Genomic DNA, 16,747 nt, shown 5'->3' on the forward strand with positions numbered 1-16,747 from the left:
TTCTCAGGATTTTTCACGCTCCTATTTCTATACAAACTTCTATATAAATGCATGCACCAAACTTTCACTGACTTTGGCATGATTTGAAGCTCACCTTTGCTGCTGCAGCTCGGAGCCTGTATTAAGCAGGAACAGTATATTTTTACACTTATCCTTTTAATCAGCCACTTCTGAGTAACATTGTAGTCATTGCATTGTGAGACTTTTTGTAGTTTCTTCCCATCGTGTACCTGGAAGAGTAGGCAAGTTCTAAAACTGGGAAAGACATACCACTTCATGCATACAACACAAAAGCAACCTGTGCTCGGTCCTGAAATCCTAACAGCAAATTGTAGGTAGTTTGTTACCTATGAGAGGATAGTAACTGGGATATGGCAATGCAGTGTCCCTGCTCGCATATCAGCTTGAATATGGATGCCAGTCATTCTGGCAAGCTGCAGTGATAATATACAACGTGCTTATCTTGCCTTCAGGGGTGTGGTGGTGTAGAAATTAAAGCCCTTCTTATGTCCAGCCTGAGGTGTGAGTTTTAGCCTTGCTTCAAACTCCCACCAAAAACTTTCCCTTTGGTCTCTGCTGTGTTGGTAGTGGGACTACCTGATCATTCATGCTGGGCAGCTGTGTCTGCTGATTGTATCAGTTCCTTTGTGTACCTTTGGCTATAGGGACTGTCCTGCTCTAATAGGGCTTGTGACCTAGATGTGGCTTGGTCCTTGAACTTAAAAGTTTATTCCAAGTCCTATTACAGTCCTTGCATATACATCTTGTGTGACATGATTTAATTCTTGACTAGGTTGCCCACTGGAGATGTGGATTCAAATGCGAATTTTGCTTAACCATGAGCTGGCAGATGCCAGTCTGTAGTTAAGGATGCACACTAAATTACATAAGATCTCTGATGGTTTCCTCTAACTCACATGCTTCTTTATCCCATCTGCAAATGCTTCCAGATTTTGCACAGTTGATTAAGAAGGAGTCAAAAGAGTTTCAGTAAAAAGAGCCAGGAGGTATTGCCACAGATGCTGTGAAAGAGGGCATATCAGCGCACTTACGGCTCTGTAGAGAGGGTACATGGATGCTCTGTAATGTGGGCAAACTTCAGAGCAGGGATACTAACAGTTGAGATTTCTAGTGCTGTTGAAATGATAAAAATACGAAAGGAAATAGTGGGCTTTCTGTTTAACTAGAGTCCCCAAAAGGCTGGTTTAAAATTTAATTACAGTTATGATACACTGATTCCTGTTGTTCACCCTAAAGCATCCCAGCTGCTCACTGGATGATTTTCAGTTGCTTGGGAGGAGGAAGAAACTGAGAAAGTACTCCTGAAAGCAAGGGGGGAAGGGGAGAACTACAGTTTTGGTCATCTTCGTTGTGAAGTTTATCAAAAGAGGAGGAAAAAAGATGTTTACTGTCTGTATTTTCCCCTTACTATTTCACCATATTCTCTCTTTACAGAATGCTTTTGTGGCACGTTCTGTTCAGTGAGTAGGTAAAAAAAATCACAGTCTGGAAGTTAGGAACTGCTCTGAATTCTAATTCCTACTTTCCTGTCATTCACTGGATGTACTTACAAAAGCCTTTTGCTTCTCTGTGCCAGATCCCTGATCAGTTAAACATGGCTCAGAGTATGTCATCATAGTAACTAAGTAACTGAAGATACATTAATTTCTGTTTACAAATTACCTAGATTACGCGGAGAGCTATGTTACTGTTAAGTATAAGGGAACTGATACTACACGTGTGGGCATGGACATGGAAGCACCCTGCTGTCCATATAGACTATAGCTATGTATAAACGTTACCCCAGTATGTCATCTAATTTTCTGAAAGATTTCTTTTTTAGGATTATGTTTTTTAAATCCTTCCTGTATGTGGAAAAACGTTCAGATGTATTGTGGTCTTTCAGGGAAGAACATGCACAAGGCAATAAAAGCTTTTTCATTAGGCAGTAATGATTATGCAAGTGCTGTGGAGTGGCATTGCTTAAATAGCACATTTAAGGAAGGGAAGAAAGGGAGCTTCTGCAGGACCCCTGCTCCTCTCCCCACAAAAGCAGTTAAAAACAACTCTAAGCTAATTGTAAATTTAAACATTGTAAGATGCAACGTTTTAACAATACTTACTTGGAAAACAAATATGCCTCAGTATCAACTGGGGGTTTTTAAGCTTAGTTGAAGCTCCTTGCAGCAGGATGATGAGGCCAAAGAAGGCCAATCAAAGAGTAGCAAATAGTTTTACTTTCTGTTGAATTTCAAGAAGGCGTAATCTAGATAGAAAGAATGTCTTGATGTAGGGGGGTTTTGGATAGGATGTAATGTTTCTCGGCTTATTTTCAAGTATGCTGTATTAAGAGTTGTCAAAATCAATCTGTCCTTGAGCAACTGATCTCGGGTTTGAACTGGATTTGGATAAGTGTCATGGTGATAAGTTTATGCTGGCCTGAACCATAATGCCCAATGAGAAAGCTTTGTTAATGTATGGCAAAGAGAGAAATAGGTTTAATGCTGTTAACCACAAACCCAAATTTGCCCAGTTCCCTTGATTTACTGCAAATTCAATTATTAAATAGCCTGTTATAAAACATTAAATGCACATTTTAAGGTTCTAAAAGAGATTAATTTTTCATTGTTTTCCTCACATGTAGCCACCCTATCTACAATTTATAGTTCTGAGGGCTAGGAAAATTTATTAGAGGATTGTCCTCCAGGATGCCGAAGTGAAATGCTCACATCAGTAATCCTGCTTGGAATGTTTGCTTCTGGCATCATCACTTTTAGATATAAATATTCATATTTCACCTGGAACAAAAAACTGCTGATTTTTGAAAATGGGTCATTTTCTTTAAAAAAGACTCTTTTGGCAGTTTTCATTATGTGTATGTAACACTACATCAAAACTGGTGAACTATGTGGCAGTGTTTGTCTGTAGATGTATTCAGCTGAAACTTAGCTACCTTGACAGCCCCCCACACGGAGAGAAGAGGGCTTGTTCACAGCCATGTGAAGAAGGCTGCAAATGGGAAAAAGCAATGTCTTGTAGTATGGACACCGTTTGCCTTGTTCTGCTGTTTTCTTATTCGCTTTAATTCATTTAGAAGTAATTATGCTGGAAGTCATGTAAATGAAGATTTTATTCCCCAGTGCATGAAATGAAAGCACAAAAATTGTTCCAACATGTGGAGTTGTAGAATGTAGAATTTCTACTTTGTAGAATTTACTTCTGTAGAATAACTCATAAAAGACTCTCTAGATCAATTTGTTGATGTTTGTGTGGTGCTTTGAAGTATTAAATTGCCTCATAAGCAATAGGGACAAAATAGTGTTATAACATACTTTGGTTGCTCATACATGAGGAAGGACACATTCTGTTATAATACCGTTGGTTTGGTATTATGTCATAGTGTCTGGACACCATCTAGATGTGTGTAGGTGGGAGAACCGTCTGTGTAGACAAGCCTACAAATGTAAACACCTATTTAGGACAAGGTCTTAGTGTTCAGTAATTTTACCTGTGAATCTGGAACCTACTTTCATGCTTCATTTTGCTATGAAATTAAGTGTGGAAGGGAAGAAAATAGAGTCAGATCTACTCCTGGTAATCTTCACTCTGACATATTTACTTAATCTTATTTAGGAAGTTTTGAGCTTCTTCAGAAAAAAAAAAAAAAACAACAGATTTTTATATCCTCCAGTGGTTCTTTATTTTTGGTTTGTCTGTTACTCTTTAATGATGGTTTTCCTTTGCTTTGAGAGAAACTCTTAGAAGACAATGGAAATGTGGTAATAGATTTTAGTTATTTGCTAGTGAGGGGGTGCTCTCATCATTTTATGTTGGAAGGACAGAAAAAGAAAAGTGTCAGCTATACAGGTAGGGCTCTGCCTTAAGGTAGCCAGTGTATTTCTCTGTTGAAAGTTACTGCCCTGTCAGTAGAGGGAAGGAACATATTCATGCTTGGACTACACCAGTTCAGTCTTGTATCATATCTCAGACTCCTGCTAATAAGTTGTTATATACAGCAAGATACCAGACTGAACAGGTCTGGTCGAGGAACAAAGTTATCTTCTGTTCTATTGACTGATTTATTTTTCCTAAACTAAATCCAGGAAAATAGTAGGTCAGTAGGTGCAGTGCATCAAATGGCTAACTTGTGCATCAATTTACATTATTCATTCAGGAAATTTCAGTGCATTCCGGACCACTCCTGAACGTTCAGAATAAAAATGGCACAGAAAATGATACTCAAAGCTTTTTGATTAAAAGTCTGACCTGTTTACCTGTTGGTGTGTATGATGGAAGAGATAAATACACTATGCATGTGTCACAGTATGCGTGGGGGAGTTAGTTGCCACAAGCACCATTATATTACACCTTCTCTACTGCCCTTGTGTCATTGGTAACTATTGAACATTCACTTCCGATCAATTGTAAGGATGTCTTTCTGTACTGCTACTGCAGAAGTTAAGCTGAGCTAATCTCACAAAAGGACAGCCCAATTTTTTTGTTAAAAACAGTTGTCTTGATTTCGGTTTAGGAGGAGAAATTCTGGACCAAAAAAAAATATAATGTCTCAACAAATATTTCCCTGCTTTTTAAAGCAGGGTGAGTAAAATGACAGAAGATGAAAAAAATAGATCAAAATTATTGAACAGTATCTTTCGAAGTTTGTTTGAATTTAACTTGATATGAAACTGAAATATGTAATTTTTATTGAATAAATTCTACATGGCTGGATTCAGCAGTATTTAACAATAAAAGTTTACAAAACTTTTATTTAACTTCTATAATTTACAAAAAGTCAGATCTGCTAAATGGACCAGAATATTTACATTACATTATGTAAGTAATGTGTCAAAGAGTTTATCTGTGGGTATTGCTAATTTTTTAGTACAATGTGTAGCATATTCCAGCCCCTCCCCAGGATCAATTCTCATCAGTTAAAATCAATAATTTTTCTGTTCACTTGAATTGGTACAGAATCAAGCCTCCCACAGAAAACTGTTGTATTTTCTGAATATTAATATATAACATCACTAAGAAATAAAATAATTGAACTCTAAGTCTCCCTTCATGTTTTAAAGAGTAAATTTACCTCTGTTGTCAGAGAAAATGAAACAATTGATCATGAAATGGAAACAGGCCAGAGGAGAAACCAGAAACATGCTCCAGCCATGGGCAGCCTATGCAAAGCAGCCTTCAGAGCAGCATTCTCAGCTGTTATCATGGACAGTATTGATAGCTTACTCTTAAAGATACTGAATAGTAGAAAGGTGACTGTTCATAGCACTTACAATCATTACACCAACCACAGAACTTTATGAATATTTTAAAATTATTATTGTTAATGATCTGATTTAAGATATGCATGCAAGGCATGAATTAACTATGTAGTGTATTTCTTTGATTAATGTAAAAATGCAGGCTCTTAGTGGAAGTGGGTGTGTTCTTAAGCTGTTTTATTGGTCCTGCTCTCAACTTTCACCTACTCAAAAACGAAACTCTCAACCACATTTGGAAAGATGTCAATTAAAAATTAGAGCCAATTCTTGAAGTGCTCTTTGGGGTGAATACCCACTGAATTGGTGAGAAATTGTCTTAGAATATTGGGAATGAGAAACAAGTGAGTAGCTCAGGGATTTAGTCCATATGTAGAAGAGAAAGTAAAAGAAAAATCCTTGAAACACACCATCAACAGCCCTAAGAGTAGTTAAACCAGGCAATTTATGAAATAACATTATTTGCTATATTTTTTGCCAACTTTAGTATTACATCCTAGTTGTGTAAAGATAATTCATGTTTCTGATCATCTTTATTGATTATAATATATGTATTGCGAACACAGGAATTGCTGTCCAAACAAAACAGCTTTTAATAGTGGGGTTTTTAAATTGTGAAATGAGTTGTTAATCTTGCTTTTTGTAGGTCTTAGTTCTCCCTCAAATATATTTTATTTGTAGTCAGCCTGGCTTTGTACATTTAATATCTGAGAGGAACCATGGAGTAAATCTTCAAAATTAGGACTTGCTGGCTTTCGTGAAGGTGCAGACTTTGGAGTCCCTACTCACCACCTGCAAATGGAAACCAAATTTGTAGTCATTTGGACCATTGTGTAAAGTTTGTCTTTATTTAACTTTCAAATTATTTTTTAAAGATTGCAGCACTTGTAATGGAGTATAAAATTACAGCCAATCTCTAGAGTTCTTTGGAATAGAATATAGAGCAGACCTTTTGCAAATTTTTCAGTGTCTTTTATTGGACCAATACAAATGCAGTCCTGTTTGTTTCTAAACATTGGTGAAATGGGTTAATTAAAACTGTCAGTAATCCTTCTTTAAATTAGGATGTGAATAGTGAATATGGTCTGAGGTTTGGTACTCAGCTGGTGGAAAGCAGAAAAAACTTTCAGCTCCTTTCATAACCTCTAGAATCTCCCCCAGTTATTTCATGAGATCTTACTAATATGAATGCATTCATAAACTATGTTTTATTCTGTTTCTCCATGATATCTCCAGATCCACTTTCCAGTATTAGGCAGTCATTCATATAATGTTTCTCAGATATCATGCCATCAGCTGAAAAATGGCCAAAAATTTTCTCCTTTTGTAAAATCCAGATACCAATGAAGCCGTTACATGTTTTGCTATTTATTTCAGTGGAGTCAAAGTTTCATCTCTTGCCCTCTTTCTGTCCCAGATTCTTAGTTTTCTGTCTTTTTCTGCTACCAACAATACAGATTTCAATTTCTATATTATTCAGGTGTGCAATTTTTTTTTTTTTTTTAGTATGTTCATTCCATTGGTGGTTGTCATCTAGGTCAGCTATAAATCTGGTGCTTGCTTTCTTAGCATCTTAAGACATGCTTTTTTCTTTTGTATCCCCATGGGCAAGCCTCATTTCATGCCATGTCTTAACCACTGCACTGTCTTCAGCTCTGTTCTAGACATGTCTATTATGACAGAAGGAATAGAGACTTCTTTCACTTCCTAACATGTAGCTGTTAAAATAATCCTTCCTGCTTGCTGATTTAATTGTCACTCTTATTTTTGTATTCCCCCTACTGTTCACCACCCATATTTGCATCAGATTTGAGTTCCTTTCAGTACTTTCAAAGTTCTATATAATTCTGCCCTCCCTTACTTATGTTCCCTTGTTGAGTTTCCTGTCTCTCCCCCACCCGCTCCACTTCTTTAATGTTCCCACACATCCATCTGTCACTTCTTGAGCAGTTGCTTCTATGTCATCTTCCATGTTACCATCTATACATCCTGTGACCTCCCAGGACTCATCTGTAGAAGTGCTCAGCTTGTCCACATTTAAGTCCCACTTAAAAGCACACTTCTTCTCTGCTGCTTTTATGGAGCTCAGTTGGATGTTATTTATAAAACATAATCTTTCTTGTTTATTATTCCTCTTTCTGTAACTTCTGTTGCTGTATCTATAAACTGTACGCTGCTCATATTACCAATTCCCTTTAAGTGCCTAGACAGATACCAAAATGTCTGGAATAATTTAAGACGTTACCAGCAGCAGTTAAGTGTTCTGTACCTCAGCTAATCAAATACTTTAAATGTTTTACAAGCTGATAGTGACCAAACCTGGGGCAAAGCGGCCTCAAGTTTTCCTTTACAGAGGAATAGAACATAGAAGTTGGAGTAACTTCTAAGAGGGTTGTAGCCAGACTTACAAGTGATATCTAGAGCCCAAGCTGTCTGGAAAGCAACTAGTATGTTGTTTGTGTATCAGTGCTGTACAACGGGTTTAAACAGGTACAGCTTCAGAGCTTGCATTGTGCTTGCAAAGATTACTAATGATTTTCTGCATGATGCGTGGTATCAGTAAGTGCCTGGGCAGGAATAGGAATCTGTACATGCTAATACTGACAAAAAGTTGAAGGACAAGTGAAAAGCTCTGCTTTTTTTTTTTTTTTTTAACATGTCTGTGTTACCTATATCAATACTGCAGTCTTGGAAAAATCTAGGCATCTACTCAAAATTTTAGTTCAGCATGATCTTGCTAGCACTGTATTAAGAGTGCAGGTAGTTGGGTCTTGGGTTTGGGGTGGGACACATTTATCAGTAAACATTGGTTTGGCTCTAGGTGTAGGATCCTGTCTGAAAAAATCTAAAGCAAACAGATCTCTCTTGTGTTGCTCTAAAAGAAGGAAGACATAAGATTAACCCTGATCAATGTCAGTGTTCTGTAACTTGATGTCTTTTGCTGAGAGCATCTGCTTCCAGCTTTCTTGAACTTTACTTTAAGCACCAGTAAGTGCAGTGTACGTGTTGATTTCAATATTTTAGAGGAAGTATGCAGTAGGAAAGGTAGGCTTTAATTGATCCCACTGAAAATTCTCAAATACAAGCTGTGTAATATAATATGGGTGTATTGAAATGAAACTATGCGCCTTTGCTGGAAATAACCACCGAACTAACTGGACTTGGAACTTTTCAGCCACGTAGCATGTAGAAGAACTGTGAATGCATTCTTAATTACTTGGAGCATTACAACCATTAACAGCCGTTCACGAACATTTTCACTTGTGTACTTTGCCTTAAAAATACTGGTACTACTTGTAAGGATATAGTCTGATATAGTGGTATCTGAACATCCAGTTTTGCCAAAAGGATGAGATAAAAACTAATACTTATCTGACAAAGTAATTTTCCTATGGTCAAAAAAAATACTTTAAGGACAGAAAGTAAAAGTGTTCAAGTGGGAGTAGTGTCAAGACTTAATGTGTTGCGAATACAAAACCAGAGATCACTTATTACAGTTTTTGTAAAAAGAATTGTACTCTGGGAGTAATCCTTTATATAATCATTCCAGAATATTAATTATGATAAAGTATTTTTATGGCATTTCTATGTATAACATCAGAAATAAGTTGGGTTTAATTATAATTTTGAGTTTTAGTTTGTATGTGGTTTAAAAATGAGCTGGCAGACTTCTGAGCATGCTTTTCATTATGCTGGTATTTGAGTAAGTACCTCAACGAGTTAGGTAGTTTGTGTTGCCTGCATGATAGAGGCACAGACTGGACTGTGCCTTCTGGTTGTTGCTGCAGGCCTCAGTGCTCAGGTGCATATATTATTTCCCAGTGTCTAGTAGTAGGACAGGCAGTTTAGCTGTTTTTCTAAAGACAACTGAATTATAATACTAAATGTTTAATTTATAGCAGACAACGCAAGTGTGCAGGCCAGTTAGTCTGTACACATATATAAATCAGGTAAACAGTAACAGGTAAGTATAGAATTGTGTTTATTGTGAATAATCTTAAAAACAAATGTATTTGTGCTTGTGCTTGTCACACCTATTACAGAGCGTGGAGAAAATATGCAGAAATCACTATATCATGTTAGAAATCTAATAGAAATGGAGGGAGAAAGCAGAATGATGAGAGACAGCTGCTGCTGCTGCCCGGATTGGCAGCCTATTTATAATCGGGCAGGCTGGTAGCTAGATTACTGTGCTTGGCTGTAACACATCAGATACCAGTGATGATTGTTTGTATGTATACACTAAGCATTTTATTTTTTTAAAGCAATGCATGTTTTTCACATTCTAAAGAAATTAAATAGATGGACCAACCGAAATTTTCAGTATTTTCAGTGGTTTTGAATGGTGTAGTACTTTCATATCAGGAAACTCTATTTAACAGTTTGTTACTGAATTTTTGCATGAATCAAACATGTTAAGGTAGTAGGGCTTGTTTACATGTCCTGAATGCCATCTCAAATGATAATGTCAGGTGAGATTGAGCGTTGCACAAATCTTGGCTGTGTATGAAAATAAGTCTGTAATAGTTATCAGCCTGTTTCACGATTTGCCTTTTTTAGCTTCTTTTTAATTGACATTTTAAACACATGCAGTGGTATTATCTTAAAATTACCTTTTTAAATATTAGGGCAATTTCATTCATAAGCCACGTGGAATTATAAAGGCAGGGATTCATTCCACTTTGAGGTGATTTCTGGCTAGATGTCTGCATAACACACAAGGGCATAGAGCCCAAGTGACTTATTTCACTACTCAGATGCAGGAGTTTTACCAATTGATTTGATTTCATGTAAAGGTCAGTTCCCTCTAGCATTTCACCTTCCCCAGTACCCTCAGCTCCTTTACTCTGTAACTCTGGCAAGCTTCAGAAATCTTAAAAAAATCTTAAATTTTACATTAGGAATTGTTTTATGATAAGATTATTGTAACCAGGCTGATGCACAACTAAGCAGTGAATAGTATTGCATTACATCTTGACCTGATCTGCCATTTGGAGTGTTCCTGATAAGGAGGTAGTTAAATAGTTTTACATATTGAGATAATGTAGTTAACTTTCCTTCTTTATCAAAATATGCTATGAGATTGTAATTGATTTGGTACCTTAAATCTTGAGGAAAAATTAGATTTTCTGTGCTTTGGGGGAGAAAAGGGGAAAACAATGGCTAGGAGGAGTCTTTTCTTTACATAATGATGTCATTACCTAAATAAATGTGGATGTAAGATCTTCACCATGCTACCTTGTAGCTGTGAATTCTAAAAGTTATTAAAATTCATTTATTTCCAGTTGAAACTGTTTACTTTCAATTTTTTTAATATTCCTTTGCTCTTCAATTTTTGAAAGGACTAAGGGGGTTTTCTTTTTTCTGTAGCATTTATTCACTCCATCTGAATCAATTATATAAGCCTAATTTTTTTTTTCTCACATGAAAATTGTTCTAAGTCTTCTGTTTATTTGTGTTGCCTCTTACTAAACAAGTTATATTTTGGTTGTTTCCGAGAACAGAATTAGGGAAAATACATATTCAGGTTCCTAGGCCCACTGCTAATTTATATAGTGCGGCATCATTTGTGTACTACATCTTCTTTGCTTTGTTTCTTAAAAAATAATTTTCCACATTGTGTAAAACTGAAATTCCAGAAGAAACATTCCAAATTTTTAATTTCAGATGTATTGATAGATTGATTTTTCTATGTCATTGCTGACCAGATTGTCTGTGGTAAGCATTCAAAGAGCCTTACATTGAAGTAAAGCTGGTTCAGCTGTAATTTCTAGGATTTCTTTTTGCGTCTTTAAGATAGTTGTAGTGTTTACATTTGAATACACTGATGTTTATAAAATACCCGTTTCTGTCAGTTGCTGAAGTCCTTCATATTAAATTCCTTCATACTTTTCAAGATACTTTATATATCTTCTCAGTGACTATTTCTCCTGTGATTTTATCTTGATTCCAACATCCTCTCTTTGGCATCTCAGTTATAATATCAAGATATATGAAAAGTAATGTTATAGGCATATATTCATCTTCTGCAAAGTAGACCTGATACAAAGACATAATTTTGTTTTCTCTGCAAATTTTTGACTGTAGCTGTACGTTGATTCTTCAGCAGCCCAGCAGACTGGTGGCTTCCTGCTTTGATGCATTTCAAGAATGCCTTGGTATTGCTGTTACAACTCTGTTATTTGCTGTTCACATTTCCTCTCGTGTCTCCTTATTGCCATCTTTCATTTCACCTGTCATAATTGATACTTCCTGCTATTGGCTTGTTAGGGGTGAATTTTCCTCTTTTGAAGGATACATGTTTGCCTCTAAGAACCTCTTCAATCACACTGTTGATGAAATTGGTTTATTTCTCACTTTTTTGCTTCTATTCTGTATGGGTTCTTTCTTTGCTTGTGTTATGCTTTCTATGAGTCTTTTTTGCTTGGTAAAAGGCTTTCTGGTAGGTATCAGGGTTTTCGTTTCCCTGCTTTTATTGGTAAAGCCTTTTGACCCAGGTCATTTTTCTGAAGTTTTAAGTTAGCGGTTAGTGTTTGGAAGTCCAGGTGTATAGCAAGTGCCCTTTCCTGAAGGGATCCTCTCTGGGCAGTGTTCGTACATGCTTATGTCCAGTTAGCCATGTTGTGTGTCCGTAGGAGCTTCCAGGCTTAATCGGAGAAACTGGTGGAGCTTGTGAACTGAGCCGTGGGGTAGATCTGGATTTTTTTCCTTCCCCTTTGAAACCTAAAGTAACACAATGCAGGCAGCTGTGGTGATGCTTTTAAGTTTTTGGCTTAGGTTCAAAGGGAGTGCTTTCCATTAGAGCATCCCCTGCCTGACAGTCGGATACCACGATTGGAGCCAACATCCCCATTTCACGGCCTTCCCCAGTCAGGCTTTCCGCTCCTGTTCCTTTCCTCTGTGCTTCAGTGACCACCACCTTGTGTCGTCTTCCTGCTACTGCACCATCTTTTCTCCTTGGATTTTGTGTCCCTGGCAGGAATCCGTTCCAGTTCAGGAACAAAGACCAGACCAGCTCTGGGCAAGCACACATATTTTTCATTTGCTCACACATGTCCGCTGCACGTCGGAATATATTTCCTTTCACCAGTCCCCAGTCAGCACCCATGGAGAAGTGTTTCTTTTGTAATTATTTTCACAAAGTTTTTGTTTGCTGGGGAAGATGGGGGGTGGGGAGGGGAGATAAGTGAAAGTCTCAGTGAAAGTGCCGACCCAAAGCAGTGTCAGATTTTGCTCAGAAAAATCAAAATGTATGTGTAACATGTCAGGTGAGAGAAAGTTTGTTCACTGGTTAAGAATTGTGTTGGAAAAAAATGCTGTGCCATCAAGGGAAGTGAAGCCAAATTAAGAGCAACAATGTCCTGCTAGGAAGTTATTTACCTTGAACTGATATGGCTTAGTATATACAGTCCATTTTCCTGTGGTGAATAATCAGAATAGCCAAAGGAGACAATCGCAGTCTTTCTACTTCTGTATGATAGAAATACATGCAGGAAGGTATCCTCTCCATGTAAGTTTGGAGCCACCTTTTTCCTGCTTCATGTTAAAACCAAAGCAAAAGTGGGCCCAGGCTGGCACTTGGTTGCTTTAATTCTGATGAAGGTGGCATTGACTCAGTGTACGATTCCTCATTCTTCATAGTATTAAATAAAGGTCTCTCTGTGTTTGTCTATATCAGGAGAAGTAATATGCATTTTTAGTTGAAATTAATTATTATAAAAAGGTGGGCAAGATCATGGGCTAGAAGCTCTAACAGGACCTGCTGAATCTTGCTACAGAACTGGACACCCATTTCATTAATTATGGAAAATAATGTAACAAAATTTAAAAAATAAACTGTAATAAAAATGTTAGCCCAGACTGTCAAGTGTCTAATGTTATACTCCTGGAGAAAACTTGTTTTCACAAGCTCAGAGCCCCATCTGCTTTTATTGGTTGTAGTGCCTTTAAAATTAGCCTTTTTTTGCTTAGGCCTTGACATTACATTTGGGGGACCTACACTTGCATTTTGGCTTTTAAATTAATCTCTGTTTCAGTTTTCCCATATGTGAAGTTAAAGAATAATGAATACTTTACTCCCTACCGACATTACAAGGTTATTATGAAGATTAATTATGTCTGTAAACATTATATAAGGGCCTGAATATTGCCAGCAGTATTACTGTGCTTTATTAGGTATTTCCATGGGTCATCCTATAGGTAAATGTGTAACATTCAATGATGAGTAGTTAGCAGTTGATAGTTTAAAAAAGAAAAAAAAAAGATTGTTAATTCAAATTCCTCTCTTTATTTTAAAGTGTAGCTACTTAAAATTATTGCAAATCAATGTCATGCCCTGTTTCAATTTGAATAAATCTGATTTTAATAAAGATACTATTAAACAATATGAGGTGGTTTCTGACATCTTAAAGAACTCAAATGAATGACCTCATGGAAATCACTTGGTACACTGCTTGAATTAGTGTGTATGTGTTAAATTGAATTGTGACAGTAGCAGTCCCTTCTGCAGGTAAAGAACATATTTCCTCATTTAGGCGTATTCAGTTAATTTAGTTTCATAATTACTTCATAAAGAGCTGAAAAACAATGATGGAGAAACTTTTCTATCTTAATCTATAAGTAAAAAGCAGCTGAAGAAGCACAAGATCTACTAATTTTAAAACCTTGAAGGACATGTTCACTGAAACCAGTTAATTTTGCCTTGTCAGATGTCCCTTCTCTGTTTATTACATCTGTCTTAAATGCAAATCATGCCTTGGTAAGCTTCGATTCCCCTCAGATACACAACACATTCAATATATTTGTACTGATCTTCTTTAAACTGTATAGTGTTCCAGTACAATGATACTTTTCTTGCCGCAAATTATAGTAAGAGATTAAAAGAATAAAACTCTAGTAACATGAAATAATCATATTTGAACATAGTAATGTATATGTGAATAATTTGAATGAATGTATGTTTAGCTTTATTTTTACTTTAAAATTACGTTGATCTGAGCTACTTTCTGGTTAGCAAAAATAGGTAAAAATTCTAGAGACTGTGTTTGTTACATTGTTTTACAGATTCATTGCCAGTGAGAACCAGCTTTTTTTCTAAAAAGTTAAATACAAATTCAGAAAAGACTAAAACCCAGCTGTTTAAGTGAAGATTTTCCTGTTCAAAGGAAAAATCAAAATCAAAGCCAACTTCCCTGTGTGCCCTAATGGATAAAATGTATCCTTAGATTTTAATTGATTTAACTCACCTGATAATGTAGCGGTACCTATAGATCTTTGTGTCTAGGAGTCATGGAGGATGACAGCGTTGTCAGAGTCTTTCTCTTTGTATCCATATGATCTGTTTTGTTTATAATGTCACTAGTGGATGTTCGCTTCTTTATCTGAATACCTGGTGGGAGAGGTGTGTTAGAAGCAAAGGTCAACAGCATCATGCTTTTGCTGCAACGTTGTAGGTAGCAGTTTCTTGTTACTATTGTGTTGGGTGTTAGATTACCTCTTTTCCTTCCCTGTGCCACGTGTGTGCTTTATTCCAGCCGCAGCTGAACCAGCAGGGCTGAAGAAATGAGTAGCCTCCAGAAAGGCTGAATTTATCAGTAATGTAGTGGTGTATAATAGTAGCAGGTAATCACAGCCTTGCCATCAGCAACCAGAAGTGAATGTGTAACTCTCCATATTTGAATTACACTAACCTGATAGTTTACATGCTGCCGTTTGATTTTTCAAGAGGATGATTCTACAGCGCACAAATTTTTTGGTGAACAGTTCTGTCATTTCAATATGTTCGATAAGTTTTTGTGTCTTTTTAAATGGATGGACTTAAATGAAGGGTCTGTTGAGGGCTTGATATGAATTAGAATTTCACATTTTAGTCACAGCATGGTTTAGTCACACCTGTTTGTGCATGCCACCCTGATTAATATTCAGCTGATGTCATTTTGATGTAACTTGATTTGAAGCTGAAGTCCTGAGCTCATCAGAAAGAGCTTCTAGTGGCAAATGAGAATGCTGACACCCCAGAAATGCTTTAGAAGGCTTTAAAAAACATGAGAAGTAGCTTTTCTCTGTATATTCAAGAAGTTAAAGCAGAAGCCAACTATTTAAAATGAGAAATTGCAGGCCCTCCGATAATACAGTGTATATCTCATAGTGTGCATGTGAAGGAAATATATTAATTTTTAATCGTCAAGGACATAGCTGATACTATGTGAAGAACTTTGAAACCAGGTATTTTAAAAAATAATAATGGGTTGATGTATCCCAGGTCAAACTTCAGAAAATGTCTCCATACCCGTTGATAGGCCTAGGCCTTCAAAACGTTGTTATTTCCCTCTGGAAAGAGGGAGCTGATTTTCAGATAGGTAATATTGGCCTCTGTATATTCCTAAAAGTCTAGTTTCAAATTATTCCTTAGTCTTCCTGTTCTTTTGTAGCTTTAACCAAGATCCTGTCACAGTGAAGATGGGCTTTCGCTACAGATACAAGTGATATACGTTAGTTTTGCAGTTGTTGCAAAAAGTCCTGTAACTTTTGCTAGTGCCCTGCACTGAGCTATGTTACTATAATTTGTCATCTCTGTAAGAAGTAGGCTTGGACACCCGCAGGTTATTAGAGATGAAGAAAAGGAAAGTGTTACGTCATCCTGCCATCACACATTCAGGTACTGTTGTTATTGCTTTCACATTGTCTACCTGAAGTTACACAGAACATCTACACAGGTACACAAGCATTCATTATCATTATCTGGGGAACTGTAGTAATTTCTGCTGCAACTGAAACCAATGATACAATTTTTACTCTTTCTAGCCTCCGCTGGCATCTTTTAAAGCCAGGTAAAGCTGTTCAAGTTGGTGACAGCATTGGCCGAGTTTGACCATGCAGGTGAATCATTGAGGTTACAGTTTTGTGTGGTATTACAGTGTGTTTCAGAATCCAAAATGTGCAATGAAAGTACTATAAATTAACAAAAGGCAGCATTTGAATTTTTCCTAGTCCACAGAAGTGTTTAGGAGTTTTGTAGCTGACTTAAATGGATTCTGTATGCTGTGCTGTATGGACCTGATACTGGAGTTCACTTTAACGTGAAAATGATCTTGACAAGCTACTTTTAGAAGAGGTTTAAAAATATTAATGAACATGATAGACATTTCAGGAGAAGTTTTGTACAGATTGAGAAGGGTCAGCAGCTGCTGCTCAGCTTGAATGGCAGAGGGAATTGTTGTGACCTGCTAGTCAGCCACCCCGTACAGACAGGCCTCATAATTTTATCAGCAGCTTCTCCTTAAAGCGACTGCTTATACTTTGGGTTTCTGCATTTGGAAAGGTCTTTGGAGTGGGGGGACACACAGCAGTTAGCGGCGTGTGTTATGTGAGAGTGCTCAGTGACTCTGTTACAGGCAAAATGCAAATGAGAAAGCCTGTTGGACTCATCTGACAGCACCTATTTGCTGGAAGCTGTCATCTTTTATAGCATTTTT

General features: G+C 36.9%; 1 protein-coding gene across 14 annotated transcripts in view; it reads left to right on the plus strand.

Annotated features, from left to right (window-relative positions):
* The window catches only part of PHF21A (PHD finger protein 21A), a 130,101-nt gene that overhangs the window by 59,305 nt on the left and 54,049 nt on the right, over window positions 1-16,747 (plus strand). The window lies entirely within an intron of this gene.

This window comes from Grus americana, chromosome 5 (genome assembly GCF_028858705.1).
Source record: "Grus americana isolate bGruAme1 chromosome 5, bGruAme1.mat, whole genome shotgun sequence".
Lineage (NCBI taxonomy): Eukaryota > Metazoa > Chordata > Aves > Gruiformes > Gruidae > Grus > Grus americana.